The 9,276-nt window shown below is 34.1% G+C and overlaps 1 long non-coding RNA gene across 1 annotated transcript in view; it reads right to left on the reverse strand.

The window, feature by feature from the left end:
- Positions 1-2,673: 2,673 nt before the first annotated feature.
- LOC111089740 overlaps positions 2,674-9,276 on the reverse strand; it is a 17,546-nt gene continuing 10,943 nt past the window's right edge. Inside the window, exon 3 of the long non-coding RNA XR_002613950.1 lies at positions 2,674-4,423. This is a non-coding gene — a long non-coding RNA (uncharacterized LOC111089740). The remainder of the gene's footprint in view (positions 4,424-9,276) is intronic.

Here is a 9,276-nt window from a genome sequence, read left to right on the forward strand (position 1 = left end):
ACAAGGGCTATCTGTGCTCTGCCCACCACGGGTATCGAAACCCGGTTTCTAGCGTTGTAAGTCCGCAGACATACCGCTGTGCCACTGGGGGGCGTATTTTCGTTAAAAAAAGTATGACTCTTATGTTACTATAGACCCTGCAACCCTCCTCCCCCCAAAAACAACAACGACAATGGACCTATATGCAATATTATGCAAAAATAGCTTAGAGATGGCTATCGGGATGTTACAGAGAGCACGCCTCGCGAACGAGCAGTAATTTTCCAGTCCAATGGTGTTGTCACACCCACCATGACTACATGTTCGGCGGAAGGAATTGAACCTGACTTTCCCAGGTCAAAATGAGATCTAAATATCAATCAAGAACGATGGTCTTACAAAATGTTCAACAAAAAACTAAACGAAATTTTCGAAAAGCTGTCACACAAGTGTGGGCTTAAATAGATCTGAAGAAACGTAACGAAACAAGCCTGTTTTTTCATTTCTTAATATTTTGAAAATTAAGCAAAATTAAATGACTATAAAATACATTTTCAAAGTATACTAGCTGACCGATTCGAACACTGGTGGGGGCCCTAATAATGCATGCCAGGCTTGGTGACAACAGGTCAAGCAATTATAAACTGACATACACACTTTTGTCAAATAATTCCAAAGCAGCAATAAGTGTAGGTGCTGGGGGTGTGTCCCCCACATGTAAAATGCCAGTACGGTTCACTGTTTGTCATATTATTATTGATAATTTTTTCACGGTGTCTTATTTCTTACAGAATTCACTTCATTTAGTCTGTGCATATGTATAAAAACGAAAATATTCTATATATCTAAAAATATGTACCTCATCCCAATACCCCATTTTCAGCCACCCAAGTTTAAATTCGTTCCCACGTCTCTGAATAATGGTTTAGAACTTCAGCTCATCTAAAATGTCTACTACCCTTTAATTATAGGTTTCATATAATATTTTGTTGAAAAATGGGTTATATACACATTATGCACTAATTTAAAAAATAGCAGCTCAAAGTACGTTACTAAGTGTGAAAGTGTAGTACGACATACGAGACCTGGAATGGAAAACTTTCGTGTACTTCCTATGATTGGACAAGATCAGTAACCCAGATCCTTCCCATGTTTGATGCGATTTACTGCCTTTCATTTTCCATTCAGGGTTTTCCAATGAATAATAGATCGTAAATCATCTTATATTAATCTAACCTTCTTTCTCTTGGGAATCGCTCTTAAAATCGGCGAGTAACATTGATTAGCACTGACAAACGTTTGACCTATGACCTCTGGATTTTTTTCCGATACTTTCAAGCAGCTTTCACTGGAAATCTTTTTCTTATGACGTCGAAAACTGTGCATTTTTCGGTGTAAGTGAAATAACAACATTTTTATCAAGCTTTTGGTTTGGTTGTTGCTAAGCGCAAAGCTACACAACGGCTTATATGTGCTTTGCCCACCACGGGTATCAAGATTTGATTTTTAGCGTCGTAATCCTACTGATTTACCACTGAGCCACTGGGGTATACTTTATTTTTATCAAGCAATGTAACCAAAACTTGTACTCTGCAACAACCAACGTAAATATGGTTATAGTTGACTGGAGTTTTAAGTTTCTAAAGTATATTTAAAAAAATTGAAGTTGACTTTAAAATTGTTTCAACAAATTTTGTGGGTGATGCCTCACTTAGGAAAATATTACGAGTGATTTGCTAACATTGAACTTCAATTAGTTAAATCACTAATCTAAATGAACTTTTCAAGTAACGGTTTAAATTCTGAAAGCTGACGAAGCATTAGAAGCCAACAGGTCTACAATTTATGATAACAAATCATTTAAACTGCAGATCCCCCCCCCCCCATATTCCCGTTGAGTTGTTCATTTGGAATTGAAAGTAAAAAGCGTGTAAAAATAGCATTTCAGATCAGTCTTTAGTGTCCCACAAGTTACCGTCAAAATTATAAGTCTTTTGACGGTAATTTGTGGGAGACAGAAGCTTTATCTGAAATGCTATTTTTTACACACCTCCAGTTTTCAATCCAAAATGAGCAATATAAGGGGAATATGGATAAAAAAAACTCACAAATTTTAGGTCTAATGGATCGTCTATTTGTTTGTTTGTAGTGGGCTATCTGTGCTCTGCCCACCACAGGTATCGAAACCCGGTTTCTAGCGTTGTGAGTCCGCAGATATACCGTTGTGCAACTGGAGGGCAGGTCTAATGGAACTTTTGTGTAGTTTTTACGAAATCCAAACATTCCCTCGTTCTATTTTTTTCACTGGTTTAGTAAATTACAGGTCAGAATTCACAGATTGGTAACTATCTAAAGGAATAATTAATACACATTTAAAACTTCATTAATTATGGTGAAGTTCCCATTGACTGTGTGTGTGTGTAGCAATTGTAGCTGTACACTAACCATTTAATTTTAAAACTTTGTACCTGTAATAAATATTTTCAAGAGTGTAGTTCAGTCCGCACAGAGAAAAAATGAGACAATTATAAGTTTTATATATTCACTGCTTAATAAGATATATAATAGAAAACACGAACTTATTAATATACTCTTTATCAAGATATTTTGCTGTTCGCCATCGCATCTCGTGTTATGTCAGTTATTATGAGAGATTATGAAATAAAAGGAAGACACCAATATAAAATTATCCGATATTTATTTAGTAAACATTTTGTATAAGGCATACTATTACTAAAATGATATTCAAATATTTTTTATTTGTATACAACAGTTCGATAATAACAACGCATTTTTCATGTCTAATAATATGACTGACACAGACTTATTGGAGAAAAAAACTACAATTTCACAGTAATTTTTTTAATGTGCTAAGAAAATTAATTGCATTAAATATAAATCAGTTAAAAACAGTATTGTCGTAACAGTATACTACTCGAAGCGTCACGAGATGGCGTAGTGATACAACACATCGTGCAGGAAACGAACCGATGCATGCCGCAAACAGAAGACGAATATCACATAAGTACTGGTTATGAAATCAAAAATACCAGTACCTGATGTAATACTCATCTACTGGAAGCTGTCCCACCATGCTTTGGGAATGACCAAAACAAAAATATAAGCACGGCAATGTACGGTTTAAAGTAGTTTTCAAGACAGAAAAAAAAAATAATGGTTTGTTACGACAATATTTTTAATTTCTACAAAGTACCTTGATATTTTTTCTTTGAAAAATGATTAGATAACGGGGAATTAGTTAACTACCATATATGTATTTATTTTAATACAAAAACATGCAGCAATAAAATTTGGGGCAAATAAAAAATATATAAAGAAAAGTGTCAAGTCAACTGCAAAACTAAATAAAATACAATTCAGCAAACAACTAACTCAGCATGCCTGAAAACATGTCACCAAGTTAATATTACAGACTTCACAAATTGCGTGAAATTCTTTCAAGCATTTCAAAATTAGGGTCTTACAGCAAATGTCCACAAACCTGTAAAACGAGTTAATTATATTATTGATTACTTTAATCCAAATAGTTCATTCAAGTTTTATTTCTTCAAATTGAATTAATGTACTTGGGTTTTCAACTGTTTTATTTTCAAACATAATATATTTTAATTTTCTACGATATTAATAGTAGTATTTACAATAAATTAACGCTTTTATAAGTTTTTTCTTATGTAGAATTTTATTCGTTTACACAAATTATGTTAAAGTTACGATTTCTGTGTTACTTCTCAACACTAAAAACTCATGTTACGATTTTACCAATCGATGAAGATACCTTAGGCCTAACTACCACCGTAAACTTGTGTCGTGTTTATTAACTCCATGTGTATAATGCTACCATCTGCTGAGATAAAACTTAAATTCACAGAAACTATAGCCATGTATATTAATAAATTTTAATCACTAAAAGTTAACAAACGAAACTACTAGAGTATTAATCAATTAAACTATTTTAAATCATATTTATTTATTACTTACATTCAGTTTTATTAATACAATTTGGAATTTTCGAATGTTTTTCTCGTGAGTAATTTGATATGAGAAAAAATCATAGGAGGAGAAAAACATTCGAAAATTCATAGGAAAAAAAAACAGAAAGAAAAAATTAAACCCTTTCCATCCACCACCATTAATACAAGAGCAGTCCTTGCTGTATGTTGATTTCAAACAGACGTGAAGGTGGTTAGATTGGTGAGAAACATGGTGCCTATCGCATCTCACTAGGTACCCCGAAATAGGCCTATCCAGAGTTACCTCATGAGATTAGACCGCCACCACTACAGATAGTTTAGAAGATGGTGCGAGAACAAAGGAGACCAGGGTTCATGCAGAGAAACACCCATGCAAGATTAAAACAAAATATTTCAAACCTTGACGGAAATCATTAGAAGAATACGTTTCTTCTGTTCAAACATCTTTTCATCTAAAAAAAAACAAAAAGGAACAAAAGATTCAGTGTATTTTTTTGTACTTCGATACAAGATTTAATGGGGATAACCTTAGTTTATATTAATTGCAAGTAAAATTTTGCTGTTCCAGTTTAAAAAGTAAAAGATTTTTTTCTGGCTAAAACCTGAAACTTAAAACTAGGGTTTTGCTATTAGTAAAAGAGAGAGAGAAAAAAAAGGCCAACGTTATCACACTATTCTGAATTACAAATATCAAGTATTGTTGTCTTCACATCCTTTGGTTTATTTTTCAAAGAATTTTTTTGTTATTAAAACATAAGATTAATTAGAGCAGAAATATCTTGATGTCACGGCGTATATGTTACATTACTGTACTGGTTACAACATGTACACAACACTGCTTAGAACTGGAACATTTTCTGTTTCGAAAAACTAGGGTTATCAATCGTTCATTAGCTTGGTAGTTTATCTACTCGTCATAGCACTAGCTGTCACACCTAAAACACACAAAGATTTGGACACTCCTAAGTAACCCATCTTTATTTACTTAATGTTGAGGATTTTGTTAACAGGCCGTTACCTGACGAACTCCTTATCACATACATCTACAATTAAGAGATTGAAACTTACCAGGACAAGAAACTAAATTATACACATTTCGTGAATTTATTTCGTATTAAGTTAATGAAAAGAAAGACTAAACTAATAATACGCCTGCAAGTATTAATATAAAAACTTGCGAACAGAATATAATGAAAAACATAATTAAATTAAGAAAGTTTCATAATTTCGACCGCCGATGATTCTCCACCAAACTTACTCTTAATGTAAAAAATCATGTGTTTTACAATCCATCGTAGGCCCAACTAAAAACTAAAGTTAACTTGAAACATCGCATAATTCTTACGCCCATTAAACCACATTTCACGATATAAAAAAAATAAAAAATTATCGATCCAAAGAATTTGTTATTCAATACACGAAACATACAAGTAGGCCACCATAAAGATCACCACCACCAGACCATATTTTAGCTTTTAGGCTGAAGCTTGTATTCTTGCAGAAAGATTAAGCCTAAAAACTAAAGTTACTGTGATTTATTATTATGAGACTGATAAACGTAACTATTGTCTCATTTCTAATCTACAGGAATTACCAGCACGAGGAAATTTTTATATGGTTCATTTCTCTGTTGTTAAGCGCAAAAATAAACAAAGGCTATCTGTGAATTAGTGCTGAGCCACTGGGAGGAGGGGTGGTGGTGGTGGTGTTTGTTTGTTTTTGAATTTCGCGCAAAGCTACACGATGGCTATCTGCGCTAGCCATCCCTAATTTAGCAGTGAAAGACTAGAGGGAAGGCAGCTAGTCATCACCGCCAACTCTTGGGTTATTCTTTCACCAACGAATAGTGGGATTGACTGTCACATTATAAAGCCCCCACGGCTGAAAGGGTAAGCATGTTTGGTGGAACGGGGATTCAAACCCGCGACCCTCAGATTGCGAGTCAACAGCCCTAACTAACTGACCATGTCGGTCGGGGGGGGGGGGGTCACCAATGAGCGATCATTACATTACACTCTGTTGTTAAGCGCAAAGCTACAACACAGACTAGTTGTAGTCCACAGACATACCGCTGTGCCACTGGGGGGCGCACAAGCGGACGAAAGGTTTTTATTGTAAAAAATATATTTTTGCTCTTAGCCAAAATTTGAAAGCACTCGTTTTCCATCCAAAAAATAAATGAACTTAAGAAAATTAAGACATGCTATTTCAGTACTATGTCACAAATACAATGGTAATCTTTAAATTCAAAATTTCATCAAATGCAAAGAAGTGTATGTAGAAGTAAGAGCTAGCATCTTATTCTTATTTGTTTATATGCTTTCAGTATACTTCAAAAATCGTTTAACTTTTTGAGCATAAGTGTGATTAATATTTCCACTGAACCATTAGAAATACTTTTATGCATTATTCCCCCGAAAGCCGCCTGGAAGGGGTCACCTGTTTTAACCACTCGCGCTACAATAAAGTAGTGTTTTGTCTGTCAGTCAATCAGTAGACATTAAAATGATGTCACATAAGGGACGCTTAATGTTGCAATTTGTATTATCGTGACGTCATTAAAACATGCACATGCCATGAATCACGAGAAGAATTATGCATTCTGTAGACTACAACACAGCATGACATATGAACTTCAAAAACTAGAAATGAAAATATTTGTTACTCTTAATTTTGGTTCTATTTACTCTTGAAACAAAACACTTTCGAGGACCCTGCTGAAGTACATCCAGTATTTATAAATAAAGTTATATAAGTGAAAACTAAACCTGACTAGAATATACTGTTTCTTACTTCTGCAGGATTAGGGTTAGTAGGAAAAAAAAACGATTGCGAATAAATGATCTAAAAATTTTAATCAAAATACTTTGAATTATGTAATTGTTAAAAAAAGGACTTCGTATTCCTACCGCACACCATCTGTTCTCAGTGAGTTACAAACATGCCCGATATATCTGATTATTTAAACATGTACTCTAAACAGTGATAGAAGATTGATATGTAGTCAGGTTCTACAGAATTTTAGGGTTAAAACTACTGCACAATCAATCTTACACTAAGCAGAAGATAAACGATAAAAGTGTTATCAATAGATAGTTATAAAATATTTGTTAGATAACAGATGTCGAAAATTTGGAAAGACGCTAAAACTACCAGTTAATGTAATTCATACACAGGTATATATAATACCCTTGCCTTTGTCTGTCTGGAACTTTTCTCGCAAATTTCTTGATTAAACGCTACAAATCTCACATTGTTAGAAAGGCCTTTGTCCGAGGAGTCCCGATTGCATATTGGCTTTTCCCATTCAGAATCACCTTACATGTTTTGTGTTCAGTCAAACTTTGTAATGCAATGAGTGTGATACACGATGGCAAAATAGTGTTGTCGTCACGTGACGACTGGCTTCATTTCAACTTAAGTGTTTTTATTTGCAAAGTATTTCACACATACAACACTTAATCCGCATGTAATTTCCTACAAAAATTAATATTACACTAAATACAATTATTATGGGCTTTCTCGAGTTATTTAGGTCTAAAATACGCATGCGCAGTTCGTTCAAAACCATATGCTTATCACTTTGTGAACAGGCATTCAGACGTTTTTGCATAATCAGCTAAGTTTGCCTTCATTACAACTTTACATTTACTTTACTTTGAAATAATTTACCTTCGGTTCATTTTACAGACTGGTATAAACACCTTTTAGCTACTTTTTTTATATTTAGTATGGGTTTTATTGTGAGTTTTGTAGTTTCAACTCGTAAAACCGTGTTATACACTTAATGCTCATAACTGTTTCATACTCTGTACACTATTATAAATACCATTACGTTATTGTTTACTTTACGAGAAGCATTATTAAATTTAGGTACGTCTACGCGAGTTTGTTTGTCTGACCACGTAAAACGTTTTCAAACAGACCACTATTTATAGATCTAACATGTAATGCTTGCAAGAAAACGTAGCTTAGATACCGTGCGTGAAAATGATAGAATAAGGAAAATTCACGTGAAGGGCATGAAAACTACCGCAAATGTTTTGCGGATCGCGGCTAGTAACCATATAATATAATTACACACACTTCACACAAATTACACTTATTAGAACTGAATGTCACGAAGAAAGTTAATAAATTTATATGAGTAGAACAATTTAGAGTGCATTACTGATTTTTCTCAACGTGGTACAAAGAGTTGTATCACGTAATTCTTTTATACGTGTACCCACCTTTCACACTGGAATCACTCTTTAATGAATGTGATGTCAATTGTTTTATTTTTCGAAAATTCTCCCAAAGCTTTACAAACGGCTATCTGTGTAGTCGTCCCTAAATCTGAACTGGCAGACTAGAAGGAAGGCAGGAAGTCAACAGCACCCACCGCCAAGTTTTGTCTGATCGTCACTCTTATAACACACCCACAGCCCCACAGATCTACAGTGTGATAACCTCTTCGAAAGTATATAGAGTGATTAAATAACATTCTAATATGCTTTTACACAAGTCAGTGTGCAGTAAACGAAACAGTACAAAGGTATCCTCAAAGAACAATATTCAGGAGAAAAAATGGCGGGTGGGTTTGAGACCGACTCAACTGGGTCCGGTCGTGTATTCAGAAAAGTGTCGAGAAGGATACGCGACTTCTACAAAAACCTAAGATCTTTAAAGTGCATATTCTCACACACGGAATTAACTATTACTCAAGAACAAAACTATCTTAAAATCTCACGGGCTATAGCCACAGTCATCTAACCCTAGCACTACTAGTATATATTGGGGGGGGGGTCATGAAACCTTATAAGTGTAGTGAGTGTTGGTATGATAATCCTAAACTAAAGACGTAGTGTAGGAGCACCTAGCCTGAAGCCAAGTGCATAAAATTTATCATGAAAATAAACGTATTGATTCAATTTTAAATTTAATTCGTTTCTGAATTAAGCTATTTTCTGTTATATCACCAACGTTTTTAATAAAAAACAACAACAAACCTCTCTAATCAACGGAGACTCTAAATTAAGAAATCGAAAAATATTTTTCCAGTTTTGTTGTCTATACATATCATTTTATACTTTCAGTACATAGACTAACAACAATATTAGGTTATACTTTTGTTTCTAAAGGACCTGACATAAAAGCCATTGTTGGAACGTAGTGTTACCGAAACACACTGGCTTTTCAACATATTAGAAATTGTTAATTTTAAGTGATTTTTACCAATAATTATTCCATGAATACGCCACGAATTCTATTCTATGAATACGTCATGAATTCCTTTCATGAATGATCTTAATTTTGATTGGCT

The sequence above is a fragment of the Limulus polyphemus genome, unplaced genomic scaffold (genome assembly GCF_000517525.1).
Source record: "Limulus polyphemus unplaced genomic scaffold, Limulus_polyphemus-2.1.2 Scaffold7234, whole genome shotgun sequence".
Classification (NCBI taxonomy): domain Eukaryota; kingdom Metazoa; phylum Arthropoda; class Merostomata; order Xiphosura; family Limulidae; genus Limulus; species Limulus polyphemus.